At 35.7% G+C, this 24,402-nt stretch overlaps 1 protein-coding gene across 1 annotated transcript in view; it reads right to left on the bottom strand.

Annotated features, from left to right (window-relative positions):
- LOC115215065 (retinol dehydrogenase 7) overlaps positions 1-17,674 on the bottom strand; it is a 34,297-nt gene extending 16,623 nt beyond the window's left edge. The window contains exon 1 of the mRNA XM_029784212.2: positions 17,508-17,674. The gene's annotated coding sequence lies outside the window, so the exon portion shown is untranslated. The remainder of the gene's footprint in view (positions 1-17,507) is intronic.
- Positions 17,675-24,402: the final 6,728 nt, after the last annotated feature.

Here is a 24,402-nt window from a genome sequence, read left to right as displayed (position 1 = left end):
AGCAATCACATGAATAACAAAAAAGACACAATCATTTAGCAATGAATGAAAGTTCTGCAACTTCGTCTTACAGAGAAACACTACATCACTCACTATTCTAGTCCAGTCATATATAGAAGAAACTAAATAATTTTCACACACACACACACACACACACACACACACACACACACATGGCTTTTATTTACCGAATTACACGAACGTTTATTGCGGAATACATCAGTAGGAGGTGCCGCGTTGATGGATTGAACACATAAGCACATGATTGTGAAGCAACTTTTCTCACCCTTCAGCCAGTTCAGTCATGAACAAAATGAAACCCATCCAAAAAGAATTTGTTGTAATTATCTCTGCTTTTCCTCAAATTTGAATTTACTCCGAAATTTTCTGTCTGTTATCCTGTATATTCCCACCTGATCGAGCTATCTAAAAGGATACTAGGAGCGTACAACTGGTAACCCTTTTATGATCTGTCATTGCTTTTATAAACATTTACTCGTATATCCATTAATACGTCTATACATATTGCATAGTATAATTAAACACGGACACACATATTTATTGTATACCAGCACACACACACACACACACACACACACACACATATATATATATATAAACAATAGCATTTTCATTTAGGATGTCAGTATGTGTAATTCAAGTAATATTTTGACACCAGTTCTTTTTATGATGATGATGATGATGATGACGACGACAATGTTGATGAAGATGGTGATGATGATGATGACGATGACGAACTTGAATATCAATCATCTTCTGAACCGTCATCATCATCAAACGTGTCCTCCTCCTCTTCCTCCCCCTCATCATCATCCATTTCAATATAATTATTACCGTCATCATTATTTTGAATATGATTTTTTCTTTTGCTTGCGCTATATCTTTGTCGTCCTCACCACTAACCACGCTGTCCCAGCAGTCGACGCCGCTGCTACCGCAGTCGACTACGGTTTTAATTATTCTAAATTTTCTATCGCTGGCGATTTATATTGCTTCCATTATTGGTTTTGTTAGTTACTATATTATCAGATATTGCATAAATTAATGTTGTTGTTGCGATGTCTCCGTAAAATCTGCAGCCAATCTGACATTTTGAGAATCAATATTCCAACTGCCATACTTTTATTGTCAATTTTACAGTGTAGAGTTAGGAAATATATTTCTAAATCTTACATCATTGTGGTTTAATCGACCGACCGACCTTCTGACCAACCAACCAACCAACCAACCAACCAACCAACCAACCAACCAACCAGCCAACCAACCAGCCAACCAGCCAACCAACCAACCAACCAACCAACCAACCAACCAACCAACCAGCCAGTCAACCAACCAACCAACCAACCAACCAACCAACCAACCAACCAACCAACCAACCAACCAACCAACCAACCAGCCAGTCAACCAATCAACCAACCAATCAACCAGCCAGTCAGTCAACCAACCAGCCAACCAATCAACCAATCAGCCAGCCGACAAACCAACCAACCAACCAACCAACCAACCAGTCAACCGATCAACCAACCAATCAACCAATCAGCCAGCCAACCAACCAGCCAACCAACCAACCAACCAACCAACCAACCAACCAATCAACCAGCCAGTCAACCAATCAACCAACCAATCAACCAGTCAGCCAGTCAACCAACCAACCAACCAACCAACCAACCAACCAACCAACCAACCAACCAGCCAACCAACCAACCAACCAACCAACCAGCCAGTCAACCAGCCAACCAACCAGTCAACCAAGCAACCAATTACCCAAGTTAGCAAGTAACCAACTAACCAACTGTTTAACGAAACACCCAACCGACCAATTAACTAACCACTTAATCAATCAACTATAACTACATCTTTCATAGCATTCAAATGTGATATTTCACTGACTTAATTTGAAAAAAACTCCCACACAATTGATGTTGTTTGTTTATATTTCCAAAGCATACGACAAATAGATAAGCAAATACCTCAAGCCCCAACAGCACCTGCCTGTACTTACAGCACTTTCATCATGCAATAAGGTAAAGTTTACAGATGAAAATTCTCAAACCTTCGGTGAAAATATGAAAGGAGCAAAGAAAAGAAATAAATCACTGAAATTATGACTTGACATAAAACTATGAAAATTGGTGAGGATCAATTTCTTTTAGATTTCTCCCCGAGAACATGACGAAGAAAATGTGAAAACGAAGACAAACTATAATTCACCGTTGTTCGGAAATCAAACAGTCACCAGATAAAATTACCCTTCTCTGGCGTCAGAGACTCTCGCAAAAGGTTAGGATGACACAAAACCAAATAGGTTCCGATCATAGATTACACGTAAAAGATAGATTACTAGTAAAATTAAAATATTATATCGAGTTTAAAAAGAAATATCCTCAAAAAGATTGTATTTTACAATACCAAATATCTCAAAAAATTCTCAATTGCGGTTTCGGTTGCACAGTTAAGATTCAGGGAACGGGATCGTGGAGCAACCAAATTAACTTAAGTAGAAAAACTTTCACGTATTTATTTCAATTATATTTTGTTTTAATTATTGTGTTTTTTAATATTTTCTATATTTTCTATAAATATATATTAGCGGTTGGGAGGCAGTTGCCGGCAACCGTGGAGAATGGCGACGTACCGTAAAAGAGGGAATACAAAGGAGTGACAGAGAGAGAGAGAGAGAGGAGAAATGGAAAGAAAGGAAGAGACGTAAACAAGAGACTATGGCACTACAACCAGCCAGGAACAGTCTTCGCTACATTTGCGGTACCTGCCAGAGGGAGTGTTTGTCCGGGATAGGACTACACAGCCACAGCAGGAAATGTATCAGGACATGAAATATAAAAGCCGGACTAGACTACTTCATGCGCAACTCCATTGTCTCCCGAGACAGAAAGGATGCCAATACCAATACCAATATATAAATATATCGTGAAAATACGTGTGTTGTTTAAGTGTATGTACGTGTATATGTTTGTGCATGTATAGACACACACACATATATACTATATATAGTAGTATAATAAACATCAGTCTGAGTTGATAACAGCTGTATAATGAAAAACTGTTTGAGTTAGCAGTAGTATATGGACAACTGCCCTAATAGTTAACTTTTGCATAATGAGTAGTTATCTGAATTGTTAAATGTATAATGAACATTTGCATGAATAATGAATAAATGTTTGATGTGTCAAGTTTTCTGTAATGTTTTGCTAACTGTTGCATCTAAGATGCTACCTGTACTATAAGGATCAGATTCCTTATTTTCTAGTAAAGTGAATATCGATACTAAATATACTGTTTAGTCGTCTTTATTGTCCTTTGTATGAACAATGTTAGTATTTATACATTTATAAGAAACTGGAACAGTTCAGTCGATTAGGGCACCCGTAAAGAATATTTACACAGTACAATGTATTAACTCATCTGTAAGAAACAATCATATATTATATTCCGTTAAGTTACTTTTAAAGAACAGTTGTATAACCCATTAAGTCAGCTTTAAGGAACAGTAATACGATTAGATGTTATCGGACATATTTTTAACATTTTAACATTTGTACAGAAGTCAAAGTCTATAAGAGAACTTTTAATATAGGCGGCCTATCTCATTGAGCTTTGAGATGCCCAACCTCTTTGATATAGGACATTTCAAAGTAAATAGGTACTGAGCTGTGAATACGCTCTACAAAGAGGTACAGTTTACTGATGAAAACATGCGGTACAAATGGCAAGTGATTAATTCACTTGCATTGGTAAGCTGAAGCGTTTTAGTAGGTTTGATTTGATGCATATTTAGACTTCATCTGACAAATGAACCCAGATATACTACATAAAAACAGACAGCAGCTGTATAGAAACCCATCTGGAATGTGTTAGCAAGTTTTGTCGTAGATTGCATCATGCCGGTTCTCCACGATACACATGAAACAGTGGAATACTCAACCGCGCACACTATGATTCCATTAGTAGATAATTCAGTGATCAAGCAACAAGGATTATCATCGTCAGAACTGACTCAAGTTCTAATTACTCTCTCTCTCTCTCTCTCTCTCTCTCTCTCTCCCTCTCTCCATTTATGTGTAATACTAACTTTTAATGGTACGTTGTATATTCATAATTGAGGCTAAAACATCTACATCTTACAACGTTTATTATATTGTAATGATTGTTATATTATGATGATTGCCATTTGTAATGGTTATTATATTCTCATAATTGTTATATTCCAGTGATGGTTATATTATAATGATTGTTATATTGATTGTTATATTCGAGTGATTTAAATTTTAAAGATTGTTATATTGCAATGATTGTTATATTTAAACAATTGTTTTTTTCCAGCGATTTTTATATTCCCATGATTGTTATTTTCTAATGGCTGTTATATTATAATGATATTTATATTGTAATGATTGTTTTATTGTAATGATTGCTATATTGAAATGATTGTCGTAACATAATCCTTGTTCAAGCGATTGTTATATTGCAATGCGTATAATTCAAATTATTTCCCCGTTATAAATTTGTAATCAATTACTGTCTATGTAATAGCACCTGCCAATCTAATTTAGTTGCTACGAAATTCCTTTTCGTTATTGATTTGTTCCCCACATTTTGTCAGAAGTCAACATTATGTAGAGAAGTTCTACGATAACTCAAGTATCTCCTAAAGAAAGTATTTCTATAGAAATAGTGGCTGCAAAGTATATAGAAGAATATATATTGATTGTTTCATTATCGCAAATATATGCATAAACATAAAACTACACCGAATTCTATATTAAACTTTTTTTCTGTCTAACACAGGAACTATGTAGACTTGCTCATACAATATTAATTCCTTTCGCTAAAATTGATTTTAACGGTAAAATTGTATATTAGCTGTTGATATAGCTTGAAATACTATATTAAAAGCCAACTGTTTTGGAGGGTTATAGAAATGATTTTGGTGATAAATGGAATTTTCTCTATTCTTTTATACTACAGTTCAAAAACGAGAGGCCAATGTCTGTTTTTCATAACTCGGAGTGACTGTGATAATCTGTATTTCTTAAGGATATTCATACAAAGCTATATCGACTGGGCTGTCGTGAAATATTTTTCCCATAGAGACATCGAATGGCATTGACACGACCATCAACGACTCTATAATTTTATATACAAATTATCAGCCCCGTCTTCTCTTAATAAGGACGGGATGTATTATTATCCTTGCGATTTAGTCTGTACAGGGTTCGCCGTAAAGAATTCCCGGTTGATTTTTAGTCATAATGTTTAGTAAAGGACGTAAAAACATAGTTCTTTAAGATTTTATTAAATATGGTCATGTAACATTAAGATACGTTTCATTCAACATGTCCGCCTTTAGTCTTCACAATCGCCCGAAAACAGTCGAGAACAGAGGCACACGAACTCTGGATGACTTCACTTAAACAATCTCATGACACGACTAAGGCTTTCTTCAGAGTAGTGATATTTTTGCAGGAAACTCTTGAATCACCACTTTCTAGACTGGACCAAATAGCGAACTCTTTAGGGTTGACGTCTGAGCTGGAGAGGGTGCACACATTTTTGTCCTAGAATCTGCTGAAATAGCTCCTGCACCACTGCTGTGTCCCTTTGGACGTATGAAAAGGAGCGACGTCTTGCATGAGCACCTAATTATCTCCAAATGCTTCGGTCACCCATAGCAAAACATTATCCTCTAACATTTTCACGTAAATTGCCGAATTGACTTTCGTCCCCTCTTTAATGAACATCAAAGGAGATATTCCACCGTCGGATGACACTGCCGCCCAAACCATCATTCCGGTGGGTTTCATTCAGCGAAATACCTTACGGACGCCTTCGAAAACAGCATCCGACTTCGTGGCCAAAATTCTCTCATTCAAGGTGTTCACTACGGCCTCCACAGTGAATATCTTTTCGTCCGAATAGACAAAGACATTGTCACTAGTTTTCTGATTCTCCTCTGCCATTTTCTTGCACCTTTCCAGTCGCCTTGAAATTTTTAATGACTTATTTAAATAATCAGGATTTCTTTATGGTGCACCCTGTATATCATAACATATAAAATCAAAAGAAATTTGGAAAGAAAATATGAAACGGGTTATTTTTCCAAAAACAATGTCATTACAAAATTTTATAACATTTCCCTAACATGATGATTTAAATATATTCTTTAACCATATAATACGAGTCTTCTGTAGTTTTCATTCTATTTTGTTATATACATATATATATATATGTTATATTTTGTGAAAGAAATTTGATTTAGTATTTCTAAATTGAATTTTTCGCTGTAAGTTTGGAATAATATTCCTCTCATATATATATATATATATATATATATATATATATATATATATATATATATATATATGAGGTAACCTTACTAAAAGATAAATAAAGAAGCATGGACCTTTACTGTAAAAGATGTATGGGAGGACGTTAGGCATTACTAAAAGAATTGATGAAAATAAATTTTGATAATATTCCATGCTATATTGAATTTCATATGCATAATTTCTTTACATCGAAATAAGCCCTAATTATCTTGCTATCGAACACAAGTGCGAAAAAGGAAGACGAGTAGAAGAAGGGGGTGAGTGTGTGGAAACTATCACGAAGCAACTACATTTTAATTATTAATCAGAGCTGATGGAAAAACCTTCGACAGATTGAACTTAGGCAAACAAAATATGAAAGAATAGAGAAGCAGGCAAAATGAAGTGACAACGTTCGCCTTCATTTCTTTGAAAAATAGCTAATGAACAGATTGAATCAAGAGAATGCTAAACTTTTGCCTGAGAGGAAGTAATTTAACGTTAGTTGCTGTTCTAGTAGTTAACTATTGTTAAATTGGTAATTAAGCGATCTTAAATACAAGAAAAGAAATTTATAACGGCATTTAGGACCCACTACCTAAAACTTACATTTTGTACGAATTCAGATGAAAAACTGAAAAACCATTATCTAATAACTATAGTATCGAACAGCTACTTTGTGAGGTATGTGTCAAAGGTCGATAAAATAGAATTGCAATAAAATAAAGAACAGCAAAGCAAAAGTACCGCATTTGTGACATTGTGAGCGAAAGAAAGAAGCTCTATATTTCAAGAATAGTTCTTTGTCAAAACAAAGAAGATATATTCTCTAATATATTTACAAAATAATGTATGCGTACTCTGGCAGGAGTATATGTGTAGTTTCTAGCAGAAGAGAGTGTAGTGAGAGTTTATGAGACAATGGGAGTAGTGCTTCTTAGCTGTTGCTGGGATAAGTACTTCTTCAGTACTCGCTTGTGGAACCGAGGAGGAGGCGGGTACTTTGAATGTCTTCTGAGCTGCAAACGGAAGACTTTCATGCACACGTGCGAGTGCTTGAATCGATGTCTTTATGTGTGTTAATTATGAAGTTATCCTGCAGTGAATTACATGTCGCGAGCTTTAAAACAAATAGTTCTCTATATTCAGATTAAACCATTCGGCAATGTTGTTACAAAGATAAATTTCTATAATGGTTTTCTCACCCAAAATCTATATCAATCATCATTGCTAATGTTCGCTTAATATACAGCAGTCTCAGCAATTCATTTATCATTTAAAACACATGTTTATTACCATTATTAATGACACATATATTACATTCTCTCTTCCCGAGGCATCTTCAAATTCTGCATTATCGGTATGCAATCCCACTTTACGTGTTCACAGCTTCACAACATACAATTAACAGACTTCATACTTATACATAGTGCTGGATAAGTGCCTAAACCTAACCAAAAGTTTTGTATTAAAAAATTTCTCAATTCAGCAGTAAAATATCGATAACTATTCAAAAATGTCGGCGATATAGGAAAGTTGTATATCAAATAAATTACGAAATTTTTTTTGTTATTGAATCGTATATTTTCCTTATTGAATGGACTTGGCTGTGTTGTTGTTAAGATACAAACATATATAATGAAGTGTGGACTGCTTTATAGCAATTAATATATTTAAAATTAAACTTTAAAATAATCTATACGGAAACAGGCAAATAAATTGATACAAAAACAAAAGTGTTTTATATAATAAAAAGAAATAGAGTGTATAGTTTTAAGAGCAGCAAATCAATGATATAAATAAAGAAGACATTGTTATTGCATAATAACATTTTTGAATGTTCTACCATCACCGTGTAATAATTAAATAACTCTTCTGCTGAACCATGCATCCACTTCAACTTTTCATTGGCTTGAAGTCAAAACGTCTCAGTTGTTTGAATGCATGCATGGCAGTCAACAGAAATGACAAAATTCCTACAATCTAGGGTCGAATACATGTCATAATTACGATATATGCTATTAAATGAAAGAAATTACTAAATTATTGCAAAAGTATGTGAAGAATGAATGTGTCCAATTATGAAAGCAATACTATAATTAACCTTGTACATTAAGCCTAATACTACGGAAAGTCTAATTAATTTAACCTCGATAATAATGAATTATTAAGAAATATAAATACCAGTGCTTCTACTCTAATTTCACTTTAAAAAATGAGCATTTTTCCATGTTATTATTACCTATTACGTTAATAATTATCAAGCGGCATTTGGGATTTCTTAGAAGTAGGTCATAGTCTGCGCCGGTAAATATCACTGAATAAATATAAAGTTCAGAATAATAATAATAAAATTTATTTGGTGTGAGAAGTGAGAAAATAGTATCTTGTCGCTCTTGTTGCTCGTGTGAAAATGAGGACACGAAAGAAAATTTTAAAAATGCAATTAAAATAATGAGTCAATAGAGAAATCTGTCTAAGAAAGTTGAATAGAGGCAGATAGTAAGAAACTAAGCAAGCCTGAAAGAAGAAAGATCAGAAAGTTGGAGTAGAAGGTATATAGGCACAATATTCTAATTTACTACATATAGAGATATAGTTACGAGGATGGAGTGAAGTTGTGAGATGAATAGGGGCAATACGTCAAAGAACTAAACTGTATATAAATATAGCTACGATGATAAGTGTGAGTATTGTGGGGTGAAAGGAGGTAAACAGAGAGGTGGACAAAATCAATACTTCGAAGAGTCACAAACATACAGAGGCGATAGCATATAAGTATCGTGGGACAAACGCAAAGCGAGAGAAAGAGAAGTGGGAACATACACACACACACACACACACACACACACACACACACACACACACACACACACACGCACACACACACACACACATACGCCTAAGTATTAATATATAGATAGTTATATATAAGTACTCGTACATTTCCTACACTTACCTTTTAAAACATTAAAGAAACTATTGAATATTTAAAAAAGTACCTTACTTATTGAAATTACGAAGGGTTGCTGAAAATTCCCTGGCTTTGGTTAAAAGAAATTTCAGGAAGGTCAGTTAATTATGATTTTATTCAGCATATTGCCCTCACAGATTCGCACAATTATTGCAGAGGTCCTTCACATTTTTTTCCCTAAGCCCTGTAAAAGAACTCGGAAGTTTGAGCCTCCAACCAGGCCTTTTGCATCACTCTTAAAGCTAGAAAAGTTTCAGCACTGCCTCGTACAAATTGATAGAAACAAAGAAGCTTGTTCATCAAATGTAAAGACAAAAGGCAGCAAAACGTAGAAAAAGGTTGATCTAACTGAATTATTAACAGAAATTATTAGCTATTCTGCGTTATCATTGTTATTTCTTTCTTAAACAAACAAACAAAGTCCACTGTTTCTCACAAACAGACTTCGAATTAAAACAAGAAAAATATCTAATCATGATAAAGCTGTTTAAAGAACAAAAGTATTTAATCTGTATAAGTTTTTTTTTTTTAAATGGTACATTTTTGTGCATTTTAAGTAATGTGACTAAAATACCCGACAGTAAAAAAGTTTACGGCGTAAATACTTTCCGTAAAAATTATGGCAAAAGTGTTAACCTCGGAAATAAATGTGGCAAATTTTGCTACAGCGAAATCACAAATACCTGTCACCAAAGTTAACAAAAGGATTTTCAGGCGCAGGAGTGGCTGTGTGGTAAGAAGCTTGCTTCCCAACCACAATGTTCCGGGTCCAGTCCTACTGCGTGGCATCTTGGGCAAGTGTCTTCTACTATAGCCTCGGGCCGACCAAAGCCCTGTGAATGGATTTGGTTGACGTAAACTGAAAGAAACACGTCGTATATATGTATGTATATCTATGTGTGTCTTTGTGTCTGTGTTTGTCCTCCATCACCGCTTGACAACCGGTGCCCATAACTTAGCGGTTCGGCAGAGTAACCGATAGAATAAATACCAGGTTTAAAAAAGAAAATAAGCATTGGGGTCGATTTATTTGACTAAAATTTCAAGGCGGTGCCCCAACATAATCGCAGTCTAATGATTGAAACAAGTAAAAGATAAAAGATAAACCGGTTTTGCAAAGCACTGTGAACCGGATTCTGCTCAGCCGTGCTTGTACATCAATAATAGGATGATCGAGTGTTAATAGGAAGGTGATGACTTCATTGGGATACAGAACAATAGAAGAATAATTGTCACATCAAATGAAACAAACCTCACGGCAGACAGGTTTTACATACTGGCAGAAGGTTACGGTTCATGCAACAGCATGATTTTTTTCCGTCAGTATTTCGTGTTTCTTTTTCTTTGTGCGTTGTTACACAATCGAATATAAACTGATATTTCTAGTGGTAAATTTTATATTTCAGTGTATTAATGTATGAAATTACCTTATAATAATTCTGCTTGTCACTCCGTTACTTAGCCCGTCCGTAACGCTTCAAGGTGATTAGTTGAAGGGGGATGGGAGTATTGGGAGGGAGAGATGCTGGTGAGTGAAATATATAATTTTCTTTTTGAAGTAAGTTTTTTTGTCCGTTACTTAACCCGTCTGTTACGCTTTCACGAAATTAGTTGAAATGAAAGGCGAAGAACAAAAGAAAAAGGAGAGAGAAAAAGAGTGCAAGGCAAAGAGTAAGAGAGAAAGAGGAAGAGTGCTGCATATTAAGTGCATAAAATTGTGCATAAAGTGTATAAAGTGTATATATAAAGTGCATTAAGTAATCATCGTATTCTAAGGATGATCAATTATCATTTGATACAAACACAAGTTACGCTTTCAGGTTTTTTGGATAAAGTTTCCAGTAACATCCCCGTAAGTTTACCATTAATTCCGTGAAATATCCACGTGTCCCACAAGTAAAGAATATTTGTTGAGCAATATGATTTTACAGTAACAATGAACAATAAAATACAAGAGCCATTTCATTTCCTCCTCTCACGGCATTTCATAGCAGTGTGCAAAATGGAACTCATGCATATCAACACCGCTCACATGATTTCAAATTAAATTTGTCTTCCTACAAAAGCCACCTAGCGGTCATCCGCATTATCCAGACTTCCAAATTTACAGGTATTTAACCAGAACACTGAACCACTCTTTTTGCATAGTAAACTCTATCTCTCCCTCCCTCCACACACAAACACACACACACACACACACACACACACACACACACACACGCACGCACACACGCACGCACGCACGCACGCACGCACGCACGCACGCACGCACGCACGCATCCACGTTTGTAAAATAAAGAAGAGGAAAATAGTGCAGTAACTATAAATTAATCTACGTTATATCATTTTAATGAATATTTAGTTAAATATCTGTGTATAGATAAGGTGTGTCAGTAACAAATGTCTCTATTAGAAATTCTGCACATACAAAACCCAGACATTGAGAAGTAGATATGCGCCGTACCCTATGTCCGCCACCCCTTTTGTATAGTCGACAACAACCAAATAAAAGAACACGACAAAACACCCAATAAAAAACTGATACTAGAAATTCAATGTAAGACAACCCTTGCATCACATACTCCACTTGTCCGTAAACACTAAAATAATTAACACCTGTCACGTAAGACATACGAACCACACCATCGTCTAACAAAATAATGCGACTTGCACTGAGCATATTCTATTCACGAAATAAAACACCAGGTACAATAAACTCATAGACACCAGATACAATAAACTACTAACCAGGTCAAAGCGAAACTGCTCTAGTAATAAACAGTCAGTTGTATATTCCCAAATGATAATAATGTGCATATATCAGTATCTGGTAGATACGTATAAAACAGTTGAAAAATATAATGTTGATAATAACGACAATGACAATCCTTTCTATTAAAGGAACAAGGCCTGAAATTTGCGAGGAGGGGCTAGTCTCTTATACAGACTCTAGTGCGTAACTGGTACTTATTTCATTGACCCCGAAAGGTTGAAAGGGAAAGTTGACCTCGGTGGAATTCGAACTCAGGACGTAAAGATAGACGAAATGTCCTAAACATTTTGCCCGGCGTGCTAACGATTCTGCCAGCTCGTCGCCTTAAATAATAACGACAATGATAATGATAACGATGATAATAATGATTTCCTTTATATGCCACAGGGGCGTCTAGTGAGGGAAACATTACATAGATAGGTTACAGTTTGTAAGAGGGATTTCCATAACATCGAGTGAAGGATAAAAGGGGGATGGAATAATGAGATGAAAAGTATACATATGCAAAATATATGAATAAATGGATGATACATTTCTTTTGATACAGAAGAGCATCAGTTTTGTGCCCACACGTCTAAAACCACTCTGATCACCAAGGATACAAGCCTTCACTCAATTCGTTTCCAACCTAAGAAATTTATTAAAGTAGTCCAATTCATTTGCCACAGTCACCTACTGAAGAAAAGCTTTTGTCTCTCTACTCTCAATTCCCTTTTCAAGAGGAACTTGAAAATGTCGACGAGGCTTTGACCGAAGAGGACCGCACTCATCTTCAATCCTTTCGAACTTCTTCACCACATAACCTCTTTCACCATAGGTAACACAGAAAGGAACACTGCTGCTTAGCCTTATTAATGGAAGGCGATAAAGACATTTTCACAATAGATTCAGCCGACACCTGGCTTCGTCCTACATGCGACAACATCTTATCAACATTACACTTCAACTCAGCAATATTTGCACACTGCACGAGTATGTACATTATAGTTTCGTGCATCTCAGTCAGTTCCACGTGGCAGTAGTTTCGAGCTGGCTGGGTTTTTCCCGAACCGGTAATGCCAGGCCAAAGATTTCTAGAAGCACTTCACAGTAGTTACCAACTTGAAAGTCTTCCGAAACAGACCAGCTATTTCGTTCTGGTCGCGACCTACAGATTCCCGAGGACATCATCACTCTTATCCACCACTAATCTCCTATATATTGCTAAGCTGAAAGTTTCGCTGATCGCATTGCCCGGCTGGTAGAGGGCGTTGAGCGCTTGACGATATTCCAGATGCTATGCGTTCAATTTTTGCTTGTTCTTGACCTTCAGGACTGTAGCTCCGTCAAAGAGAAGAGCTGCAGAAAAAGGTGCTTCGCCTTTCAAGGGAGACCATATTTATTCACTTCACCGTTCAGAAATCTCTACAAGTGGAGCAGCCTCAGCGCATTTTTGTGTATCAGCTACTACAGCATGTCGAACCTGTCTTGTAAAAGGTACTGGCAACATATGAACCACTTGGCCAGTGAAACAGACACCCCTCAACAGAAAGACTGGGACTAGGCATGACAGCTGGTTGGTAAATTATCACTGAGACAATGTTATTCTTTACGTCGGCTCAGCCTTTTAGGTGTGGCTTCTTCTCAGTCTATTTTTGGGTGAAGTTGGCCATCCTTCTAACTTCGGCCCATTCTAACCCGGTATTACGACTACTTTTGGTCACAGCAAGTATCCTGTGGAATGTACTGTTTATTTGAGATAACACAACTTGATACGAAGTAAATTAAGCGATCCAGTGTCAACAAGATCATCAATGTGCAAATGAAGGATGATAATGATGATAATGATGATGACAGTAATTATTTCTTGATTGGCCACAAGAGCCGTACACAAAAACAGAGGACGATAGAATGCGAAGGGCAGTGGAGATTTACATATAGTGCGTGTATAGAGTAAAAAAGCAATAACATTGAACAATATAAATTCGAACAATAAATTTTAGAGGAAAGTATCTGTTTTCAGTTCTTTCAACAGCTGTTCGACAGACCTCTACAAGTCAGCAATGCCCAGACACTGGGCACATCTCGAACATGTTCGTCTAACAACGCTTCTGTGCCTGTACAACTTGACTCGAACCGGTAGAGCTCCTCGGTAACACTGCCAGGCCAGGGATTTCCGGAAATTATCCACAGGCTCTGGCCCGAATGTTCTCCCAGAGTTACGCTGAGGACAACGTCGCTCTTACTCGCTACTAATCTCCTATAGAATTCCAATGCGGAACTTCTACCGACCGCATTGTCCCACTGGCAGAGCGCTATGAGCGCTTGTTGACACTCCAGGTATCAAGCGCCCTTTCTCAGTCTACACTTGATTCAGGAATAGTGCTCCGTCAGTGAGACAAGCTGCCGAAAGCCGCAGCCTCAACGCATGTCTGCGTATCATTAGTCACAGCATGCCCAGAACTCCACTCAACAGCTGTTGACAGCAGATGGGTCAACTGAAGAACGGAACACGTCCCTTACACAGAAAGCAGAAGAACAAGTGCTCCAGCTTGGTCAGTCGTTAAACAGGACAAGGGATGGCAGTCAGGCGGTAGTAGATGACAGAAGCGATGTACACATTGGCCACCCAGTCTGATCCTTCAGGGACAATTTCCTCTCTGTCCATTTCTAGTTGAGATTGGCTACCATACTCGACACTCCCGCCCCAACCAGTTCTTGTCCACTTGGAGGTCCAGGTCAAATCACTTGGATTTCGGACCAAAATTTAAAGGAGTCTGTTTCTTGTTCACAACAGAAAAAGAAAATATGAGACAAATAGGATGATGAGTAACTAGAAAGCAGCTGGATCTGATGGTGTTCAAAAGTATTGAGCAGTGAAGCTGACAGGTTATCGTAAAAGAATAACAGATGAGCTTAATACACTGGTCAACGAAAATTGGGAGATTCCTGAGTGGACAACTATTGAGTGAACAGGACTGTTTTAAGGATACTTCAAACAAAAAAAAAGAAAGAAAAAAAAGTATAATAGTTGAAAATCTGAGCTCACATCATGTGGATAAAACCTAGAAACATTAAGAATGAAGAGAGAGATTTTTCAAGGAGATAGTTTATCTACTTTACTTTTTGTTTTATGAATAATTCCTTTATCATTGATACTGAGAAAAGTAACATCTGGATATAAGCTTAAAGGAAAACAGCGAAATATCAACCATTTATTATTTATGGATAATTTCAAAGCTGTATAATAAGGACGGAGCCGAAGTTAGTTCTTTAGTTAATCATTGTTTTAGCAAGGACATCGAAATGGAATTTGATTTTAAAAAATGTGGAGTAATATTCGTGACGTATACTACCATCAGAGGAAATAATCATTTCTGCCATAGGTTCAAGGCTTGAAATTTTAAGGAGATGGGTGTAAATCGATTACATCAACCTCAGTATTCAACTGGTACTTATTTAATCGATTTCGAAAGGAAGAAAGACAAAGTTGACCTCATTGACCTCATTGGAATTTGAACCCAGAACATAAAGGCAGACGAAATTCTGCCAAGCATTTAGCCTGGTGTGCAAGCGATTCTGCCTGTTCGTCACTTTCATTAGAAGAAATAATGAAAAGGATGGCTGATGCTGAGTATAAATATCTGAGCATATTGGAGGTGATGCAGTGATGGAAAAGAAACGAATCAAAAAGTTTCTCCAAAGACTTTGACTGGTGCAGCAGTTAAAACTGAATGGAAGAAATAAGTTTCAAGTAATCAATACATGGGCAAATTGAATTATTGAATTATATATTGAAATGTATTAACATTTGGAGGAAAGCAGAATTACAGTCGTTAGACAGAAAATTTAGAAAACTACTCACAATGCACGGCACATTATTCCTGAAGAGCTACATTGACAGGCTGTATCGAATCAGACACAAAGGTGGGCGAGGGCTAATCAGCTGTGGAAGTTGTTTATATTTGCCATAGACAGGGCTGACTCTTGTTTGGGGGACAAAATAATACAAAAACAAAGAGAAAAAAGGAATAATGAAAATGAAAGAAAATGGAATGAAAAATATGTACGGGTAGATTACGAGAGGGGTGAGCTGAAATGAGACGCCGATGGAAGGTGCGCAAGAACAAACACTTAAGGGCAAATTACGCCAAATGCAGGATTGATAATACAATTGAAAGTAACAAATGCAGATTGTGAGTTGATGAAGGTGAAACTGTTTGGCATATTGTAAATGTGTATACGAAGCTAGCACAAAGTAATACAAAAGAAAATACAATAAAGTTGCAAGAATGAGTTACAAGGAGTTGTGTGATAAGTATGGATTAGAGAGAGTAAAGACGTGGAATGGGCACGAATGAGAAAATAAAGATACTGCAAGATGTAATGATATTGAGGTAATTAATTAAGAGGAAAAACATCTGTTTAATCATAGAAGTATGCCCTGGTGATGACAGTGACAAAAAAGAAAATGAAAAGAAACAGGTGAGATATGATGACTTGAAGAGGGAAAAAAGACTGTAGCCATTAAAGGTAGGTGTGATCTCTATTGTTATTGTAGCCATGGGTATTATAAGTAACAAGCTCAAATATCGGAATAAAAAGATAGGAGTAAATGTGAATGCAAAACATCTACAGAAAACAGTGTTGCTTGGAACTGTTCCATTCTTCCGCAGAGTTATCAAAATCGGAATGAAAAGCGTTACCGTAGTCTACCAATTGTGGACATTCTGCAGGGAAGTTGCTGCGTTTCAACAAGATAAATAATGATAATACGCGAAAGTTCTCCAGAATAAACCAGTCTGTTGATTTTCATGAAAATCCAGTGTTTTCCTTTTTTGCTCACCTATAACCCTCTACGAAAGCCAACATAAAACTTTCTCCTATTGCATCGACCCCAGTTCCTAACTGGCACTTAATTCAACTCCAAAAGGATAAAAGGCAAAGTCAACCGGCATTTGAATTCAGAAACGTAAGGACGGGCGAAATGCCGCTAAGCATTTCGCCCGGTGTGCTAACAACTCTTCTAGGTCACTGCCTTAATAATAATAATAATAATAATAATAATAATAATAATAATAATAAGATGATGATGATGATGATGATGATGATGATGATGATGTTTCGTAACATCGGCACAAGGACACACATTTTGGGGGAACTGTATAGTTAATATAATGAAACCCAGTACTTAAATGATGTTTAAAAAAGAGAAGTAGTAAGAATAAAACCCAGTAAGGAAAAAGTTAAAATGGATCTGGTCGGTATTTGAAGTCAGAACATAAAACAATGTAATAAAGTAGTACATCTCCACCACTCCACTGATTTTCGGTGTTCTGCATTTATAAAACACGGAGTATAAAGATAACAAGACAATAGGAAGGAAAAAATAAGGAGAAATCGAAATGAAAGATTTAAAAATATTAGGTCTTACCAGAGAGAAAACAGATGTAAATAGTATGACACCTCCGTCTCTGATGGAAGAAACACTACTGCTTTTAATGCTCTTACTACTATTACTACTATTACTACGTCTCTGAAGAAACACTACTGCTTTTAATGCTGTTACTGCTATTACTACTATCAATTTCTCTGTTACATTTCAGTTTGAGGTCACTTAAATTTATATTTAGGCATTAAAACTTGTAATCTAATATTGTAAACAACTGGCCTATTTCTTCCCTCTAAACGATTGTAACTAGTAAAAAGCCAAAAGAAAACAAAAGAAAACAAAATACTCCCACCCCACAAAAACAAAAAACAAACAAACAAACAAAAAACAAACAAAAGCAAAACAAAAGCGAAAAGTAAGAAAAAATAAAAGATAGAAAGTAAATGGAAAATGAATGGGAGTGAATATTATGCTCTGATAAAATGACATATCACAGAGTTGTAGGTGTCAGCAGTAGACGGCAACCAGTTCGAATTCCGTCATAAACATTGCGTTGTGTTTATAATAAATATATAACAACAACCAGTTAACAAACACTTGTTCTCTAATATTGCATATCCTGTACTTAACAAATACATCACATGCTTCTCTCTCCCCCTTTCTCTTTAACTCTCTCTCCCTCTCCCTCTATCTCTCTCTCTCTCTTTGGTATATATTCTTAGTTTTGAAAACATGTTAGTGTATCCCATAAACAATAAAAGGAACTCCTCTGACCCTACCAACTATCGTCCAATAGTACTAATTTCAATGCCTCAAAGTAATGGAAATAGCCAATTAGCGATAACATTCGCCAGCACACACACACACACACACACACACACACACACACACACACACACACACACACACACACACACGCGCACACACACACGCACACACACACACACACACACACACACACACCACACACACACACACACACACATACACACACACACACACACACACACACACACACACACAACACAAAACAAAGTTATTATATTCCAAATAAGTAGAAATATAGAAAAAAAAGCTGAAAATGCACTAGAAGTCTTTTAGATGGTTTAGTTTTAAAGGCTACCCGTTTTCACAGATTTATCTTATTTTAAAAAGTTAATTAAGATAGAAAGACGTAGGGCCATGTCGCAACTGCTTTGCTTCTGACTGGAGTTCGAAAATTCTGTTTTTATACAGAGAACATGTAGCCATGCTGGAGCACCTCCTCGAAGGGTTTAGTCGAACAAATCAACCCCAGACCCCAGTACTGACTTTTTTTTTTACTGGTACTTATTGTATCGGTTCTTTTGTCGTGCCGCTTAGTTATGGGGACATAAACCAATACCAGTTGTCAATTGGTGAAGTGTAATACATATATATATATATATATATATATATATATAGGGTTTTATATATATATATATATATATATATATATATATAGTGACGTATTTTTGCCATTTCAATATGGCTAACCCCTAAGGGTGGATGCTACTGTAGTTTTTAGCCCCAGGAGGACACACTCCTCCAGCTGGCCATAGACACACTATCTGTGTCCTGTCAGTATTTGCAAAGGGAAGTCATCCTTCCCGTCTTCAACTTATGATACACACGGACTCGAGTTTCGAGGTATTGACCTCTCGTCAGCGTGTGACAATCATAGTTGTCGCCGATGTCAATATCTATGAAGTTAAAATGACGGAACAAAGAGAGCTCAAAGAACATACAAAACAATCTGATTAATCCTTACCGACTTTAATAGAAAACTAAAGGAAATAAAAGATGAAATATTAGTCATTTAGAAACAAAATAACTCGAAACAAAGTAACTCCAGAATACTGTTCCACCATCATCTCAAGAGCTTGTTCTTCCCTACTTAACTGTATTAACATAACAAAACACAAACCACAAACCAAAAATAGCAGTATCATCAACAGTACTAAATTCAAATTCAGTCAGGATTGCACAAAACCAGAGTTAAATACAGAGGATCATGAACTATTTCTCGCCGACGAGAATAACAATTCATATCATATCTGCTCTATTTACAAACAGTACATAAGAGTTATACAAAAATAGACTGTACAGTGTACAAAATGCAACATGTCTTAGTGAAGATTCATCGCCTCATGTAATAAATCATTGCACATTAAGTATATGCAATATAGTCCTCATCTAGGTGATGGCATGATACATATGAAGTGTTAGACATCCGGCAACGTTTATTGATCGACTGACTATCTACTATCAGCAGACGTCTACTCAGTCAGACTGATCGTAGGTTGCTCAACAACTATTTCAAGGGATTTGTGCTACCTAAATTGGAATGACAAAATGTTATTAAATTTATAGTTAGCTTCACAAATCCTATTGCTAAAGAACTGGTGAAAATGACAATAAGCTCTATAGCGAAATACTTTGTATTGATTATCGTAAACTGCAATGACAAATACACGAGGTGGATTTTACGATAATGCTTCACAAAGGACCTTACCATAACGCCTCATAGGGAAATATAATCAAAGATAAAACAAGGTTATTTTCATTCGGAAGATTTAAATTAAATTCTATTTTCATATTGTTTCCTGAATTCTAACATTTTGACTATCCCTGATAGTCTTCTGAACATGAGCTGTTAGTCTAAACTCTGATAATCTTCCGGGCTTAAACCATTTATTTAAATTCTGATTGCCTTCTGGGCTTGAACTGTTAATATAAACTCTTCTAATCCTCCCTGCTTGAATTGTCAATCTAAACTGATAGTCCTCAAGAGTTGAATTCTTAATCTAAATTCTGATTGTCTCTCGCGCTTGAGCCATTAGTCTAAACTTCCTCTGTGAAGGAAATAGAATTATTGAGAAATGATTGAATCCAGTGATTTTTATTTCAAGAAAACAATATTTTGTTTCAAGCCACTAAAAATAGTTTCAGATGGTTATTTTCTTAATAAAGTACCTCTGTCGTCACGTTATCTTTATCGATTATCGTGTCTTAATCATGTTGTCAAGACGGTAAGTGAATACTGACAACATAATTTATATCTTTATATCTAGTTATAACGTTTTTTTCATAGGTGCAGTATTTCAATTTTAGAATGGGTAATAGAAATGGAAAATTGGGACATTCATGTCTTTCCGAATTGCTTCAGTAGCCTAAGTGCAGTAAAATATCTACACCGAGGAATCGAGATCAAATTTATAGATTCAACTGGTTGAGAGCTTAGATGCTGTCGTAGCATGTTCACTGGTGGTGCATGAAATATTTTATTAATTATAATTTAACTTTTATACACTGTGCAACGTTATCAGTCTCCAGTCGAAATATTGAACATTGAACTCTAATCACATACTGAAATATTACTGAGGAATAAATAATGATAGAAATCTGCCCGGGGTTGACATTGCCTTTCGTTACTCTGATATCAATGAATCCGACATGTTCTGAAGGTAGTTCATTCTATAATTCTCCTCCTTTGCGTTTATACTTATATTTACATTAGCAGTTATTTTTCATATTGACTACATTATCCACCACCCACAGGGAACATTATAAAGTAAAAGGTAACCGTCGTGATTTTAATCTTCATTTGGGGTGACTGTATTTCACTCTCACCTTTGGGGCCACTGGGAAAGGCATGAAAGCTCACATTCCATCTCTGCCACCTTAAATTGCGTAATCTGAAATTAAACAAAAGAAAACATTATTCATCACTCCACATATTTAAATATATATATATATATGTATACAACACGCACGCGCGCGCGCCTGTATGTATATATCCACTCCAGCTTAATTCTCGTCTGATCCGTTTTATGGAAGAGATATTTCAAATTTGTATTGGAGATCAAGTGACTTGATCTAAAAGTAGTTTCTATTAAGAATAAGAGATGAATACATTAAGACTGACTTGAACAGTTATATCAAAGGCTACCATTTCATATATCCAAAGATATTTCGTGATGGAATCTTTCATAACTATAATCTGGAAGCAAATACAACAAAAATGTAAAGTAAATTTATTTTCATGCTGATTTTTTCACTTATAGGATCCCTCCATCCTCCGAAATAATCGATTAATAATTTTCCATCTTGTAGCGCAAAGAAACATATTTGATTATTCTTCAAAGCAATTTAATCCTTTCCACTTCTTTATCCTAGAGCGATTAGTCTTCAGACAGTGTTTATTTTTGTTGCTTTCCCTTTTTCAGATAGAGGGGATAACGGCAAAACTTATGTATTATGTAACATATCTTCAATATAAAATACAACAAAAGTATAAAAATTTCGATATATTTTGGTTATTTGACAGAATTTGTACTTATAATTGTTGTTTATAGCGATGTTGTGAAAAGTATGTGTGAAGACCTTATGTGACATCATTGTGTTGTAAAGGTTACTTCATTAAATCTGATGATGTGATGTGTTGTGAAGACTACTTATCGAGATCTCATGGTGGATATCACGCTATATTTCAGATTTTTTTTTGTAAAGGATGTAATATTCTATAGTTTATTTACTTCAGTACTCACAATTTTAATAACTTAAAAATGAAATTTCGAAAAGGAAAAAAGAAGAAAAAAATGAAAATACCTAAAGTCCTGAAACTTATTTCATTTTTACCTTTGAATATTAGATTTCGTTTGAAATGTTTTAGTTTTATCAATTTGAAATTTTAAACCGAAACAAAGAAAGCAATATAAATGAAAGACTAGCCCGGGTTATAGTTATGGAATTGCAGTGCAACAGGTACTGTACTCCTCCTCTTTGTTTGTTCCTTTTCTCTCTTTTCCTTCCTTGAATCGATGATAATAATAACAAGATGATCGGAAATTATTTGGACACAAGAAGAAGCATGTATGGCAATGAACATTATACCTTAATATTTATCTTGTGACTAACTTCAATGAATAGAAACATTTTACTGACAGTAGATTCTATTTTTTAATCTGAACGGAAAACAGTTGCAATATGTAACGTATTAACTAGATAAGACTAACTAGGCTGTAATGGAATTTGCAATCTGGAGAAGGAGATTAAGTGGATTTTATTGTGATTCAATGTGATGTACATTGTCGTTGAACTTTCTTAGAGATAATCCAAAATAGCTATGTATATTGCATACTCAAACAAAAATCTTAAATTGGTGCAAAGCTGCGTGGGAAGTTGAAGAATGAATAATATGAGTTGGGTTAGATCTACTTGGAATGTAGTAGGAGTATTTTATGAGCACGCGCGCCCGCACACATACACAAACACAGTTCTTACGTCAGAGTGAGAAACAAAAAATATTCTATAGTGGATATATAGTCAACTGAATCAAACCCAATGTATGTCTGGCACTTATTTTATCTGCCCTCTAAGAATGAAAAGCTAAGCCAATGAGGCAAACTTCGAATTCTAAACAAAGAGGAACAAAAGCAAATCACTGTAATGATACAACGCTGGAGCTTCCTTGTCCCCTGCTCAAGGGTCCCATTATTAACGTGGTGTATTTGTGTATACACTCATACTTGCACATAAAATTGAAACAACAACAACAACAACAACAATAATAATCTTTTCTACTAAAGGCACAAGGCCTGACATTTTGGGGGAGGGGACGAGTTGATTACATCGTTCACAGTGTTTCACTGATACTTAATTTATTGACCCCAAAATGATGAAAGGAAAAGTCGATCTCGGTGGAATTTGAACTCATAACGTAGCGACGGGCAAAACACCGCTCAGCATTTCGTCCAGCGTGTAATGATTCTGCCAGCTCGCCGTCTATATAATAATGGTTATAGTAATAACAATAGTAGTAATAATAATGATGATGATGATAATAATAATAATAATAATAATAATAATAATAATAAGAATAAGAATAAGAATAAGAATAAGAGCGCCAGCCTTGACAGCGGCTGGACGTGTTCCTCACTGCTCTGACAGTTCGGTGGCCGAAAGCCATAGAAACACTAATATGGGCCAGTTTAGCAACGGGGAAAAATAACTCTCAAAGACTGGAACATCTACAATACCTCGTGAGTATTTGAAATTCTCTTCAAAGTGGGTTAAGAAATTTACAAATTTACATATCTGCAGCTTTCAAACATACATCCGATCGGCTTTAAAAACTTTAATACCCACAACTGCCTCTGTAAGCACCCTTTTTTTTCTTCTCTCTAAAAACATCACGCTTTTCTTTTTGTGGACTTGCAAAACCCTAAAACTTTCTATGAAAATTTGACTTTTCTTTGCTTCCTCCCAGAATATTCAAATATAAATGTAAACATATACTTTTTATTGCAAAAACACACCTGTTCTTCTAACTGGACATACAAACATCTCTAGAGGGGTCAACTTCAACCTCCACAATATTACCTTGCACGAAATATACAAACACTTTTTATTGCAATAACACAAACGCACATGGAAAAAATAATGATGCTAAGATTCTCTCTGGTCGAACGCAGCTTCTCTATTCACAAATAATACAGAACAGCCCTTCAAAATAAGTTAAGAAAATTTACAAAGTTACATATCTACAGTTTTCAATCATACATTCGACCAGCTTTAAAAACTTTGATACCCACAATTGCCTCTGTAGACATCCTTTTTTTTCTTTTTTTTTTCTTCTCTCTAAAAACATCACGCTTTTCTTTTTGTGGACTTACAAAACCCTAAAACTTTCTATGAAAATCTGACTTTTCTTTGCTTCCTCCCTGAATATTCAAATATAAATGTAAACATATACTTTTTATTGTAAAAACACACCCGTTCTTCTAACTGGACATACAAACATCTCTAGAAAAGTCAACTTCAACCTCCACAATATTACCTTACACGAAATATACAAACACTTTTTATTGCAATAACACAAACGCACATGGAAAAAAAAAATGATGATGCTAAGATT

Source organism: Octopus sinensis, linkage group LG8 (genome assembly GCF_006345805.1).
Source record: "Octopus sinensis linkage group LG8, ASM634580v1, whole genome shotgun sequence".
NCBI lineage: Eukaryota > Metazoa > Mollusca > Cephalopoda > Octopoda > Octopodidae > Octopus > Octopus sinensis.
The sequence above is the reverse complement of the archived record's forward strand: the minus strand, read 5'-3'. Positions and strand labels throughout refer to the sequence as shown.